The sequence below is a fragment of the Miscanthus floridulus genome, chromosome 12 (assembly GCF_019320115.1).
Source record: "Miscanthus floridulus cultivar M001 chromosome 12, ASM1932011v1, whole genome shotgun sequence".
In the NCBI taxonomy this organism is placed as follows: Eukaryota; Viridiplantae; Streptophyta; class Magnoliopsida; order Poales; family Poaceae; genus Miscanthus; species Miscanthus floridulus.
The window spans coordinates 46704947-46720746 of record NC_089591.1 but is presented as its reverse complement, the minus strand read 5'-3'; the positions used below and the strand labels follow the sequence as shown (position 1 = coordinate 46720746).

At 44.6% G+C, this 15800-nt stretch overlaps 1 pseudogene; it reads left to right on the top strand.

Annotated features, from left to right (window-relative positions):
• The window catches only part of LOC136495810 (uncharacterized), a 57060-nt pseudogene that overhangs the window by 15790 nt on the left and 25470 nt on the right, over positions 1-15800 (top strand).

The window sequence follows — 15800 nt, the reverse complement described above, 5'->3', positions numbered from 1 at the left end:
CATAAATCATTACAAGAAGTAGAGGCATCCCTTTTTGACATGTTAAAGATAAACTTTTCTTTTTAGATGCCTTGGTGGGGTTTGTGCTAACGGCTTCAAGATTAGCAACTTTATTAGTTAGCTCATCACAATGTTTGCACATGGTTTCCATTTTAGCAAGCAAACTTTTATATGCTTCTTGTGAGCTAGCTAACTTTTCTTTTAATTTTTCATTTTTCTTTAAAAGTTGCTCATCATTGATTGTGCATGCATTTGTTGTTGCACTAGCCTCAAGTTGCTCAATTCTAGTGGATAGTTCAACATTGAGATTTGCAAAGTTTTCATATTGTTCAAGCAAATTTTTGTATGCTTCTTGTGAACTACCTAGCTCTTCTTTTAAATTTTTGAGCTTCTTTTGTTGACTAGTGCAAACTTTAGCATATTTAAGATTTTGTTGCACAATTGTATTATAAGAAGGCAAATCATCATCACTATCGCTCTCACTAGAGGATGAGCTTTCATTACCTCATGCCATAAGGCACACACGAGAAGAGCTTGATGATGAGTGCTTGCGCCCATGCCTCTTGTGATGATCTTCTTCACTTGAAGAATCATCCCATGACCTTATTGATGTGAGGGCTTTTTTTTGCATGCCTTCTTCTTTGCCTTGGGTGTGGGCTTGTTTGGACAAACTTCCACAAAGTGCCCCATCTCGCCGCATCCGTAGCATCCTCTCTTTCTTTGCTCATTTCTTTGATTGGTGAAAATGAGATCTTGAATTTGGATGGGCACACCCTTGACATTGAGCCTTTGGATCATCTTCTCCACCTTGTTGATTAATTTGATTGATTCTTCATCAAGGTCGGAGGTGGAGGAGGAATATTGATCATCATCACTTGATTCTTGTTCATCATCATCATCATCCTCATCTTCTTCTTCTTCACTTGAGGAGCTTGAGCTTGAGCTTGACTCAACTTTCTTGCCCTTCATCTTTTTCTTCTCGCTACAAGCGAGAGCTTTGCCTTTGCTTGATGAAGATGCTTCTCCTTGACCCATCTTACGTAACATTTCAAATGCCACTAGCTTTCCAATGACAATGCCTAGGGTCATGGTGCTCAAGTTCTCCATGTTGTGAAGGATGGTGATGATGCTTGCATATTTCTTTTGTGGTAGAACGGAGATGATCTTCCTCACGATGTCCACATCATCTAGCTTTAATAATCCTATTGAATGGAGCTCATTGATGATTAGATTCAATCAAGAATACATATCATGAACAAGCTCATCATCATTCATAGCAAAGGAATCATAATTTTGCTTGGCTAGACAATGTTTTTGCTCACGGACATTACTTGTGCCATCATGGAGCTCTTGGAGTTTTAACCAAATTTCATGTGCCGTATTTAAGGTGAACACTTGGTTAAACACATCCATGCTAAAGGATTCAAACAAGCAATTCTTAGCTCTAGCATTGAAATGCATTTCTTTTTCGTCACTCTTTGTGGGGTTTTCGGGATTCTTGATGGGTTTCATCCCATCACAAGTGACTCTCCATACACCCAAATCAACCGCCTCAAGGTGGCAAGCCATTCTAGCTTTATAGTATGGGAAATTAGTGCTGTCAAATTGTGGAGGCCTAGCGGTATCCATCCCAACCACTCTACAATAGCGTCGGCTCAACGGCGGTTAAGCCAAGGGTCCAAATTATGAGCCAACCGGCTCTGATACCAATTGAAGGGACGGTGATGCCTAAGAGGGGGGGTGAATTAGGCAACTTAAAATTCTAACTCCAAAACTATGGCCTCTTTTTCTAACCCTAGCAAAACCTATGCAATAGATAAACTATCTAGATGTGCAACTATGGTTTTGCAAGTGTATAGCTATCTCTACCGCAAACGTAGTAAAGTAAACAATGTAAATGCGGAAGCTAAAGAGCAAGGTAGAGATATGCAAACTCCCGTCGACGACTTCTGGTATTTTTACCGAGATATCGAGAAGCGCGCAAGCTTCCCCTTAGTCCTCGTTGGAGCCCCTCGCAAGAAATCCCTCGCAAGGGCCAAGCTCCCGGTTGGGTAACTCTGTGGATAGCCTCAGGCCTTCCCCATGCACAAGTGGGTCTCCGATGTGCCTCTCGGCAAGCCTCTCCCAGATGCTCCCCGCCGTCTTCACTATCAAGCTTCCGGCCGAAACGCCACGGGTCTTGTTCCCTCCAGTACACGGTGGCGGCCACACCACAAACGTGGTTGGTGTGATCTCGCAAGACTTTAAGCCCCTCCAATGTACAACACTTGTGCTCGCAAGCACGGGGTGGCAAGAGGTATGCAAACCTCACTAAACACTAGGCATAAACCTAGAGCAAGCGCATAAGCGGTGGTCTAATCAACCAAAGCACTTCGCAAAGCACTTATGCTAATCACCTAATAAAACACTAAGCACTATGCATGTGGAGATCACTCAAATGGTGTATCAACACTCTTGGTATGTTTCCTCAGCTCCACACTTGTCAAATGGCTGGTTGGGGGTTGTATTTATAAGCCTCACTGAGAAAGTAGCCATTGGGATTGAATTCCCATGAAATTGCTACTGACCGGACGCTGAATCGTCCTGACCGGACGCGTCCGGTCGTCCCGACCGTTGCAGCCATGAACCACCGATCGAACGCTGCCAGTGTCCGGTCGCAGTTTCATGCGCCTAGAACCTCTCTGTACTCGATCGGACGCTGTGTTTCTACATCCGGTCGGTTGCCGCCATCGTTCGGTCCTCGCGTCCGGTCGCCTATCTGCCGAGCCACCGGTCCAGCGTCCGGTCGCGCTTCCAGCGTCCGATCCAGCATTCGGTCGCCTCTGTGAGCTTGTTTCTTCACGATCTTGCGTACGGCTTGGTTCCTATCTTTATGCTTGGACTTTGCTTGATATCTTGGGTCTTGTCTTGTGCTCCTAAGGTCTTTCTTAAGGTGTTGATCATCGGATCATCACATCGCCTTCATCCAAGTCATGTCTTACACCCTGTTGGACTACAAAACAAACACTTGCAAATTAATTAGTCCAATTTGATTGTGTTGGTCATCAAACACCAAAATCCAAAGTAAATGGGCTTAGGGTCCATTTTCCTTACAGATAGTAATAAGGAACAAAGCAAGATTAGTAGCTCAAGGTTACACTCAAGTTGAAGGTCTTGACTTTGGAGAAATATATGCCCCGGTTGCAAGATTGGAAGCAATTAGGATATTGTTAGCCTATGCTTGTGCCCACAACATCAAGTTGTACCAAATGGATGTAAAGAGTGCATTTCTCAATGGGTACATCAATGAGCTTGTTTATGTTGAGCAACCTCCTGGTTTTGAAGATGACAAGAAGCCCAACCATGTTTACAAGTTAAGAAAGGCTTTGTATGGATTGAAACAAGCACCTAGAGCATGGTATGAGAGATTGAGGGATTTCCTACTCTCTAAGGGATTTAAGATGGGAAAGGTTGACACCACTCTCTTCACCAAGAAGCTTGGACATGATTTGTTTGTGATGCAAATCTATGTTGATGATATCATCTTTGGATCAATAAATCAAGAATTTTGTGAGGAGTTTGGAAAAATGATGGCAAATGAGTTTGAGATGTCTATGATTGGAGAGCTTAGTTACTTTCTTGGTCTTCAAATCAAGCAAATGAAGAATGGCACATTTGTGAGTCAAGGCAAGTACATCAAGGACATGCTCAAGAAGTTTGAAATGGATGAATCTAAAGCTGTTAGTACACCAATGGGGACAAATAGAAGCTTAGATAGTGATGCTAGTAGCAACATGGTGGATCAAAAGATGTATCGGTCTATGATTGGAAGCCTGCTCTATGTGACCGCATCAAGGCTGGATGTGATGTTTAGTGTATGCATGTGTGCTAGATTTCAAGCCTCACCAAGAAAGAGTCATTTGAAAGCAATAAAGAGAATATTGAGGTATTTGAAGCATACACAATATGTTGGATTGTAGTATCCCAAAGGAGCAAGATTTGAGTTGATTGGATATTCGGACTCCGATTATGCGGGATGTAAAGTTGAGAGAAAGAGCACATCGGGCACATGTTAACTATTGGGAAGATCACTTGTATCTTGGTCATCAAAGAAGCAAAATAGTATAGCACTTTCAACCGCCGAAGCGGAGTACATTTTGGCCGGTAGTTGTTGTGCTCAATTACTTTGGATGAAGGCTACTTTGAATGATTTTGAAATCAAATTCAAACAAGTGCCATTGCTATGTGACAATGAGAGTGCCGTCAAGATCACCAACAACCTGGTTCAACACTCAAGAACAAAGCATATAGATGTCCGACATCATTTCATAAGAGATCACCAACAAAAAGGAGATATTTGCATAGAGAGTGTGGGCACTGAAGATCAACTTGCCGATATATTCACCAAGCCACTTGATGAGAAGAGATTTTGCAAGCTAAGGAACGAATTAAATATACTTGACTTCTCAAATATGTGTTGATGCACCCCCATTATATGACTTGCCTCTCCTTCGAGCTATCTAAGGTAAAAGTTGATTGGCATGACATACATCCTTGCTAAGGACTTGATTAGTGCATCTAGACATATTTCACATTTAAATAGGCTCATTCATGAAAATCAAATGAATTTGATGCTTGTATGGTACCACTATTGCTTGTATGTTTGAAATGATCTAGTGGTAGCATATGACATGTTTATGGGCTTGTAAACCTAGTGTTTGATCTAGAAGACAAACTCTAAGTGTTTAACTCAACATGGTACAAGATAACCCTTATTTAGAGGTGTGAAGAAGCTTGTCCTTGGATCAAACCGAGTTAAATATCTTTGGAAAGTAATCTAGATTGAACTAAATTGGAAAATGATCCTCATTTCACATGGTTCCACCCCAACCTATCTATAATTTGACCTCACCTTTATCATGATCCTAACCTATCTCTACTTTAAGCCTTTATGGTCATTGATGACAAAGGGGGAGAGAGTTCACAAAGATAGTAAGATAGGGGGAGAAAAACAAAGGGGGAGAGAAATATATGACAAAGAGAAAGGGGATCAATTAAAAATTTGAGCACATAAGTAGGGGGAGCAAGCTCATGAACTTGTATGTTGCATTTGAATGTGCACTCATATATTTGCTTGCATTGCACAAGTATTTTATTTTCAAATATCCATGCTTATATGGTGTATGCTAGTTATAAGCTTGAATGATGAAATGAAAATCTAGCATGTATAGGCTACCTTGTGATTTCATTTCTAAAGTAGCATTTCCAAGTGGTATTTAGCTAACCATGGTGCTTCAAGTATTTCCAAGTGTATTTCCAAGTGGTATCTAGCTAGCCATGATGCTAAGGATGGTATAATGGTGCACTCAGATTGGTATCATGCTTCAAAGGTCCATCTCTTATACCTTGGCATCATTTGGTAAGAAATTGTCTCCTATATTTCCTATCTAAACATATGAGCAAGCTTCAATCCAAACTCTTAGCACATATGTAGGGGGAGCAATTGCTACCATTTGGAATTCATAAAACTTGTCCATATTCTTTTATACATGGTAAATATGCTTGGGCAAGCAACATAGATTTAATTAAAATTCAATTCATATCTTTGTGAAAGGGTTGTCATCAATTACCAAAAAGGGGGAGATTAAAAGCTCTAGTTTGGTTTTAGTTAATTGATGAAACCCTAAGTGCTAACCTAGTTTATCTAAGTGGATTATGAGATATGTAGCACTACTCCAAGGAATGAAGCAATGGCAAAGATCATGATAATGGTGATAGCATGGTGATGATCAAATGCTTAAAACTTGGAAAAGAAGAAAGAGAAAAATAAAAGGCTCAAGGCAAAGGTATATTTGATAGGAGCCATTTTGTTTTGGTGATCAAGACACTTAGTGAGTGTGATCACATTTAGGATTGATAGCCATACTATTAAGAGGAGTGAAACTCGTATCAAAATGCGGCTGTCAAAGTGCCACTAGATGTTCTATCTCATTGCATATGCATTTAGGATCTAGTGAATCACTAACACCCTTGAAAATGTTTGTGAAAATATGCTAACACATGTGCACAAGGTGATACACTTGGTGGTTAGCACATTTGAGCAAGGGTGAAGAAGACAGAGGAGATGCTAGCGTCGATCAAGTGACCGGACGCTGGATCTGAATGCACCAGACGCGGACTGCCTGCATTCGGTCGCGCTGACTTGACGGTACAGTAGCTAGGGCATACCACCAGACGCTGGGCTATGTCTGGTCAAGGTGGACCAGACGCGTCCGGTCGAGGAAAAACGGATTTGGACCCTTACTGTACTCGACCGGACGCTGAGGCTCTAGCGTCCGGTCAGTTTAGCCGGAGCGTCCGATCAGCACTTAGCCGTTGAGATCTAACGGTTCAGTTTTAACTCAGAGTGACACATGGCATAAATCAGTGGACCAGACTCTGAGTCCAGGGTCCGATCAGTCTGACCGGAGCGTCCGGTCAGAGCGCATTTTGCCCAGTGAAGAGGTATAACGGCTCTATTCCGTGGGGGCTTCTATTTAAGCCCCATAGACGTTTGAAGCTCCAACTCTTACACATTTTCATTGACATAGCATACTTGTGAGCTTATCCAAAGCCCTCCCACTCATCTCCATCATTGATATAGCATCGTTGTGAGATTGTGAGAGAATCCAAGTGCATTGCTTGAGTGATTGCATCTAGAGGCACTTGGCATTCGTGTTGTGTTGCGGGTTTTGCTTGTTTCTCTTAGTGGTTGCCACCACCTAGATGGCTTGGAGAAGCGGTGGAGGATTGGCACGAGTTGGTGATTATTCGTGGCCATCTCCGGTGATTGTGAGGGGAGTTGTACCTTCCCCGATAGAGTGCTGAAAGGTAACTCTAATATATTGCTCATGTCATTGAGTTACCTCACTTGTGGGTAGGTTCTTGCGGTGTCCAATCGTGTGGATGAGGTTTGTGAAACACCTCTTAGCCGCCGAACCACCAAGTGTTGGTCGACACAACGGGGACTAGCGTGTTGGCAAGCACGTGAACCTCAGGAGAAAAATCAGTTGTCTCTTGTCACTTGTATTCTCCTGGTGATTGGTCAAATCTACATCTTGTGATTGGTTCATCCCTACGCGGCGGTATAATTGTATCACTTACTCATTTATATTTCCGCAAACTAGATATAACAAGCTCTTTAGTGTAATTAGAATTGAGAGCTTGCTTTGTGCTTTAAGTGTATCTAGTGGAGCTCTTTAGTGTAGCTTTTTGTGAGAGCTCTTAGTGAGTAGTGATCAAGTAGATTGTGTGCAAATTAATCATTGCAACTAGAATTGTTTAATAGGTGGCTTGCAACCCTTGTAGAGCTAGAGCAAGTTTGCATTTCGCCATTTGTCTTACCAATCAAAGTGCTCTAGTTGATTTGTAGTTTTCATAGGCTATTCACCCCCCCTTTAGCCATATTAGGACCTTTCACCCGTGAACCTCGCGTCGGCGCATCGCCGGCCCGGCTGCGCCCCACCGTGGCGCCGCCCCTTCCCACCCCGGTCGGCAGCTAGCCACCGGATTCGGGGTGCCCCAGCCGTGCCTGGCGCCGGTGTCCCCTACCCACCCTCGCCCCGCCCTAGCCGCACCCCGCTCTGGCGCCGCCCCGCCCCACCGCGGTCGGCCTCCGGCCACCGGTTCCGAGCTTGGAGAAAGTAGGAAGAAGGTAGCAGGAAGAGGAAGGAGGAAGAAAAGGAGGAGGAAGAAGGAAGAAGAAGAAGGAAGAAAAAGGAGGAAGAAGGAGAAGAAAAATGAAGAAGAAGGAGGAGGAAGAAGGAGGAGGAGAAGGGGAGAGGGGGAGGAAGCCGAGGTGGAGGGGATGAACGTTCGTCCATGTTCGTCCACATCGTCCACGCCGTTCGTCCATGTCGTCCACACCGTTCATCCACGCCGTCATCCCCGCCCTCGTCGGAGGAGAAGGTAAAGCCGTAGGGTTGTCGGCCATCGCGCTGTTTATGTCGTTGACGGCCTTCGTGCTGAGTTTGTGGTTGTGTTGGCCATCGTGCCCCAAATGTGGACGTCGGCCATCGTGCCGCCGGTTTTTCTTGCAGGTTTTGGAAACCTCCCCGTACAGGGGAGGTTCTGCTGAAATTTTTAACTTTTAGTGATGTTTTTCTTCTTTTGCAGAGCAGGACCTGTCGGAGGGGACCCAGAGCACCTCGGTGACCCTGATTGTCTTCGTCGGCGTTGCGGTCTTGCCTGCACAGCGCCGACTCGCCACTACACCGCTAGCCTGTCTCCACCGCCACCCTAGGTATAATTGAGCTCTCTTCCTTACCGTTGTAGTACGTAGATCGGTGTAGCCCAGTTAGGCGTCTCCCGTCCGAAACAGATACGGTTGGAGGTATGCGGATCTCTGCATATCTATGACCGTATCTGTTTTGGATTGTCCATGTTTTTTGGACAGCCCGTGGATGCGTAGATGGGTTAGTTTCCATGTTTCGCTCGGATCTGAGATGGAGTTTCGGCACCACCTCACTGTTGTTCTCCAGATACACACTCTCCCTCTTGACCGTGCATTCAGAGGAGACACCAAGAACTTCATGAAAGGTGTCACGGTGACCGACCCTACACCTCAGAAGATGACTAGTGCCCAGGTTCATGCTCAGATAGATGCTCTCGTGCTCTCGGCGTAGAAAGATAATCTAAAGAAGGGTAAAAGAAAGAAAGTTAATCCAAAGAAAGATAATCCAAACAAAGATCGCTTTGTAGGCTATGGTGTGGAACATATGTGGACTCATAAGTCGGGATTGGAGAGGCTTCCCTATTTTGATGACATTCTCCTTCCACAGAACATAGATGTAATGCACATTAAGAAGAATGTCGCCGAAGCACTTTGGGCAACACTCATGGACATTTCTGACAAGACAAAGGACAACCCTAAGGCCAGAGTAGACATGGCAACACTATGCGACAGACCAAAGCTGCAGATGCTGCCTCCAAGAGACGGCAAACCATGGAAAAGGCCTAAGGCCGATTACGTCTTGGAAAAGAAGCACATGACGGAAGTGATACAATGGATGCAGATGTTAAGTTTCCCTGATGGGTTTACAACGAATCTGAGGAGGGGAGCGAACCCAGATACTGGTCGAGTCTTAGGGATGAAGAGTCATGACTTCCACATATGGATTGAGCGGCTTCTTCCGTCGATGGTTCGAGGCTACGTCCCTGAGCATGTCTGGAAGGTGCTGGCAGAGCTGAGCTTTTTCTTCCGCCAGCTTTGTGCCAAGGAGATATCTCTGAAAGTGGTTGAGGAGTTGGAAAAAACGGCACCCGAGTTGTTCTGTAAGTTGGAGAAGATCTTTCCACCTGGCTTTTTCTTGTCGATGCAACATTTGATTTTGCACCTCCCGAACGAGGTACGAATGGGGGGGCCCCAGCAAGAAGGTTTGCTCAGGTTCATGCAACAACTTGGGGAGCAACAAGGTTGGTAGATCTCACTACACCTGCTTGCACCACAGCCACCACCATAGTCTACTCCGGTGAGTATGTTTTACTTTCTGTGCTCATGCTTAGTGTCAAACCTAGAGATGGCCTTCGTGCCGGATTTGTTGATGTGTGGGCCTTCGTGTCGGGTTAGTTGATGTGTCGGCCTTCGTGCCGGAAATGTGGTTGTCGGCCTTCGTGCCGACGTTTTTCTTGCAGGTTTTGGAAATGTCCCCGTGCAGGGGAGGTGCTGCCGAAATTTTCAACTTTTCTTTAAACTCCTTACATTTTTATCTTGTCACTCACGTGCAATATCTTCTTTTTTGTGCAGCGGACATCGGGGGTGGCGTCGAACCAGGTCGGAGGGTCGCCGGCATCGCAAGTCGGGCCATCCGCACCCGGACCGTCGCCGGGATCGCACGCTGGGGCGCAGTCGCCGTGAGCCGCTTGCGGAGTAGTTTCTATGTATCGAACTTGTGAACTTGTGGACTATGAACTTGTGGTTTGTAATAAATTGTGGATTTTGGACAAATTTGGTCGTTTGTAATATATAAATGTGGTTTATAATTTATTGCTATTGAATTGTGGTTTCTATTATATATATATGCATTGTTGTTTAAATGAAAAAGCAAAAAACAAAAAAAGAAATTTCGAGGTGGCTTTGCCGAGTGCAATGACCATTGCACTCGGCAAAGAAAATTTAAAAAATATAAAAAACACGCTTTTCGAGTGCAATGGTCATTGGACTCGGCAAATAAATAAAAAAAATAAATAAAAACACCCTTTGCCGAGTGCCGGAGCTGTGGCACTCGGCAAAGAGTTTTTTTTAAAAAAAATTAGACGGCGTCGGCCGTCGGCCGACGGCGTCAAATCTTTGCGCCTTTGCCGAGTGTCCGAAATTTGGCACTCGGCAAAGCAGCCTTTACCGGAAGGGGATTCGACGGAGGCTCTTTGCCGAGTGTTGCACTCGGCAAAGGCTTTGCCGAGTGCAAAGCTGCCTTTGCCGAGTATAACAGGCACTCGGCAAAGAGCCCGTCTCCAGTAGTGTACCCCTTGTGCAAGTTACTATAGCCGAGAAAAACACATTGCTAGCTTAGATCTAAATTGGAGCTTCTTTTCATTATAGGGGCGCAAGTTTGGCCAGCAGGCACAACCAAAAGTGCGAAGAAAATTATAGTCAGATTGCTGGCCATGAAAAGTCTCCATGTGGAGTTGTAGGGCTTTGATTACCATGTCAAAGTGGTTGAACGAGTTGCCCTGTTAGGGGTCTCGGCTTCGTGTTATATTGGCGTGGGAACAGCCCCCACGGTGGCTTACACAACAAGAAGATATTGTTACAACAAACCTCAAGATCAAATCTATCCTATGCGCCTATCCTTGCTCTACAATCTAGGAATAGAATAACTAATGAACCTAGACACTTAGCTTGTTCGGTTGGCTGGTTTATATTGTTGCTGGTTCGTGAAGAAGTACTACTGGTTGGTTTATGTGAAAAAAAATATTATTCTAGCTGAAAATTTATGATCGTTTATAACAAGCCACAGCCAAACGAACAGGCTAACTATCATGAGTACAACGAATGAATATCAACACCTTTTAACAAGTACTACTCGATGGACCTTCTTCGGCTGTTCAGAGGAAGTTCAGGGACCAGCTGGCTGCTTTCGACAGGGCGTGGTGCGCGTACCTCTACCGCTTCGTGGCGTGGAAGGCGAAAGACGCGACGTTGCTGGAGGGAGACCTTGTGACGGCCGCGTGGAAGCTCGAGCTGTCAATGATGCAGACGTGCAAGCTGACCGCGGACGGGCGGTCGCCGAGCAGGCTCACCCATGACATGAAGGCGATCCAGCGGCAGGTCGCTGATGACCAGAAGCTCCTGCGTGACAAGGTTCAGCTGCTGAGCAGCGATGCTGGTGTCGCGCGGATAGACTCACACGAGGTCCAAGTTCTTTGAAGCGAAGAAGAATGCAAGTCCAGTAGCGAAACCTGTAGCAGACGTATCTACACCTTTGGGCATCAACCCATCGTCACGTAGTTCATCACCATCACCATCACCAGTCACCAGGGAAGCAGCCGACAGAGAACGAGAGAATGGTGAATGAGATGCTTCATCAGGACGACGGCAGTGCTTTCGCTGGAAAATCTGACAGTGCTGCTGCCGAGAACGGTTTCCAGGAGAAATTCAGGGAAACCATGGAGAAAGCGTTCTGGGATTTGGTCCGTGTTTAGTTAGCCGAATTTTGAAATTTAGGGCTACTGTAGTACTTTTGTTTTTATTTAGGCAATTAGTGTTCAATCATGGATCCAATTAGGACTCAAAACTGTTCGTCTCACGATTTCCAACCAAACTGTGCAATTAGTTTATTTTTTACATCTACATTTAATGCTCCTATGCACGTATCGCAAGATTCGATGTGATGACTACTGTAGCACTTTTTGAGAATTTGAGTCGGGAACTAAACGCTGGCCTTGATCACGGACTCCATGAGAGGAGACAAACCTGATTACAGCCAGCTGGTCAGCCTGGTCAAGGAAGTCAGGGACTCATTGCACGAGCTGTCTCCCAAGGGGTGGAAGGAGATCCTTGAGAAAATCGACGTCGAAATCCTGTCTCAGGTACTCGGGTCAGGTTCCCAGGATGCGCAATACCTGGGGCAGATCTTGCAGTACTCGCTGGACATGGTCCGCGGGCTCTCCGCTGCAGCGAAGGAGGACCAGACGAAGAAAAGCCACGACAAGCTGCTGACCGAGCTGGTGGCGAGCTCTGAAGCTGATGATGCCAACGGCATCAGCTCGTTCGTCATCGGTGCCGTCAAGGGCCTGCGTTTCGCCCTGGAATAGATAAAGCAGCTGCAAGAAGAAGTGAGCAAGGCGCGTATCCAGTTGGCGATGCAGCGGATCATATAAGGTTCTACGGGCATGGAGCGTTCGATATAATATGGCCACTCATATAATATTTAATAAATAAAATAAAACTCTATGATGTGTAATATTAAGCGTCGTAAAAATTCTATGATGTGTAATATTAAGCGTTGTATGGTTTAATATTATATGGTATTTTGACTGAACGTTGACTCGGCTTATATGGTTGGAAATTATTCATCTAAATTGAAAAGCTGAAAAAGGACAAAGGCGTGCCACACGCGCGCCGCCGGCCGGGCCGTGGGCGTGGGCGTGGCGAGGCGGGCGAGCGTGGCCAGTCTTTTGTCACTTAATCCACATAATCACCCTGAGAGAACCACAGACCAGCAGCTTTTTGTCTTCCCCGTCCCGTACCTCTGCGTGCACGGAGTAGCGGGAGAGCAGGTGCCTCCGGAACCCTCGTCCGCCTGAGAATCCTATACGGGGTGAGCGGCGATTAGGTTTTTGGGGAGCAATCCGCGACTACTCGTCCATCTTCTTCCTGCTGGAGATCGCTCTTGGATCCCGTCTTCTTCCCGAAACGTCAAGACGTTTTCTTCCTGGTGATCCGTTCGTGGGACTGCACTGCGAACATCGTCCTGCATCGACTGTGGTCCGCGACTTCGAGAAACGCACTATGTCGACTAGTGCGAATGAAGCCTCCGATGCCCTCGGCATGGGACCCTCCACTCGGTACAGTCTAATCTCTGTGATTACTGTATTTTGTATTCTTACTGTATCGGTCTGTATGTTATCTCTGCATGCTATAGTGTTCATAAGAAATATACACATGCATATATATGCTGTCACAAACCAGCTGATGTTATATTTCTGGATTAAACTGATAATAAAAATGCCTAAATTTTTAACGATCCAAAAACCTAATAATAGGCAGTTTTCTGGCAGTGGTTTTGCTGCTGCGTTGAAGCCAAATAATTTTGATGGCAAGAATTTCATGATATGGCGTGCCAAGATGGTATTGTGGTTGACTGCGATGAACCGCTAGCACGCCGCGCAGGAGAAGCCTGAATAGTTTACTCCTGAGAAGGAAAAAAAGTTTTTGGCTGCCGATAACCTGTTTCGAGGCGTCGTGATTAGTGCACTTCATCCCAAGTATGAGAAAAACTACATATCTTGTACATCAGGCAAAGAGCTATGTGATGCATTTGAGGCAAAGTTTGGGGTTTCTGATGCTGGCAGTGAGTTGTACCTTATAGAGCAGCTGTATGAGTACAAAATGGTTGAAAACCATTTAGTGGTCGAACAAGCTCATGAGATACATGCGCTAGCGAAGGAACTAGAACATTTTCCATGTTTGTTGCCTGACAAGTTTGTGGGTGGCGGTATAATCGCTAAGCTGCCACTTTCTTAGAGGGATTTTGCTATTTCTCTAAAACACAAGACAGGAGTTTAGCGTGGCTGAACTTATCGGATCTCTTGATGTTGAGGAAAGGGCGAGAGCAAAAGACAACCGTGGAAAATAAGTTGAGTCTTCCGCCGCCAATATGGTGCAGAAGAAAAACTCATTTGCATCTCGTAATAAAAAGAAGAAGAACATGCAAGAGAACAACAATGCAAAGCTTAAGCAAACTGCACAGTTCAAGAAAAAAAAAAGAAAGGTGGAGGTTGTTTTGTTTGCAGGAGTGATGAGCATTGGGCAAGTGCGTGCCCAGACCGTAAATATAAGCAAGAAAAGAAATCAGGCAAACGTGGTCATTAGCGAGACTGGAGGAGAAACATCTGGGTATGGTAATTCTTTACCCTTTGTTCTTTCAGTTTGTCTTTCACCTGAGTGATGGATGGACAGCGGTGATAATATTCATGTGTGTGCTGATGTATCTTTATTTACTTCCTATCAGGCTAGCAGGACTGGAGCCTTGCTGATGGGAAACGGTTCGTATGCGTATATTCTTGGTGCTGGTACGGTCATTCTGAAGTTTACTTCGAAAAAGACGGTGCTATTAAAGAACGTGCAACATGTCCCCTCCATAAAAAAGAATTTTGTTAGCGCTTATCAGATGTGTCGTGATGGCTTTAAAATTGCGCTTGAGTCCAATAAATATGTTGTGTCGAGACATGAAACATTTGTTAAAAAGGTTATGATTGCGGAGGCTTGTTCCGCTTATCTTTGCTTGATGATGTGTGAAATAAAGTGGTGAACAATGTTAATGTTTTGGATGAGTCGAATATTTGACATTCACGATTTTGTCACATTAATTTTGGCTGTCTCACGCGGCTTGCAAATCTGAATTTAATCCCGAAATTTAACTTAGTCAGAGATTCTAAGTGTTAGGTGTGTGTGCAATCGAAGCAACCACGCAAGCCTCACAAGGCTGCCGAGGCGAGGAACTTGGCACCGTTAGAACTCATTCATTCTGATTTATGTGAAATGAATGACGTAATGACTAAAGGCGGTAGACGATACTTCATGACATTTATAGATGATTGCACTAGATTTTGCTACGTGTATTTATTAAAAACTAAAGATGAAGCGTTGCATTATTTTAAAGTCTATAAAGCTGAGGTAGAAAATCAACTTGAGAAGAAAATCAAGCGTTTGCGGTTCGATCACTGAGGGAGAATATTTCTCAAATGAATTTTCTGAGTTTCGCACGGTGCATGGAATTATTCATGAGAGGACACCACCATACTCACCACAGTCCAATGGGATTGCAGAGAGAAAGAATCATGCTCTGACTAATTTGGTTAATGCCATGTTAGAGACTGCGGGACTATCTAAGGAATGGTGGGGTGAGGCTATATTGACAGCGTGTCATGTCCTAAATAGAGTGCCCACAAAGAACAAAGAAATTACACCATTCGAGGAATGGGAGAAGAAGAGATTAAATCTCTCTTATCTGCGAACTTAGGGTTGTTTGGCAAAGGTGAATATGCCAATAAATAAAAAACGAAAGCTTGGACCAAAGACTATTGATTGTGTCTTTCTTGGTTATGCTATTCACAGCGTGGGTTATAGATTTTTAATTATAAATTCTAGTGTTCCTGAGATGACTGTTGATACAATCATGGAATCCAGAGACGCTACATTCTTTGAGAATGAATTTTCCATAAAAAATACACCTAGCACGACTAGTCATGAATTTATAATTTCCTATGAGCATGGAAATTTTACTTCGATAGAACAAACTAAGGAACCCTATATGCAAAATCCTGAGGATGATGACATTATAGTCACAAGGAAAAGTAAGACACAGAGGACTGCAAAGTCTTTTGGTGATGACTATATTATGTACCTTGTGGATGACACGTCAACGACCATTGAAGAGACATATTCTCTCCTGATGCTGACTTATGGAAGGAAGCGGTACGGAGTGAGATGAATTCTGTTATGTCTAATGGAACTTGGGAAATTGTTGATCGTCCCTATGGGTGCAAGCCTATAGGGTGCAAATGGGTGTTCAAGAAAAAGCTTAGGCCTGATGGTACTCGCGAGATGTACAAGGCAA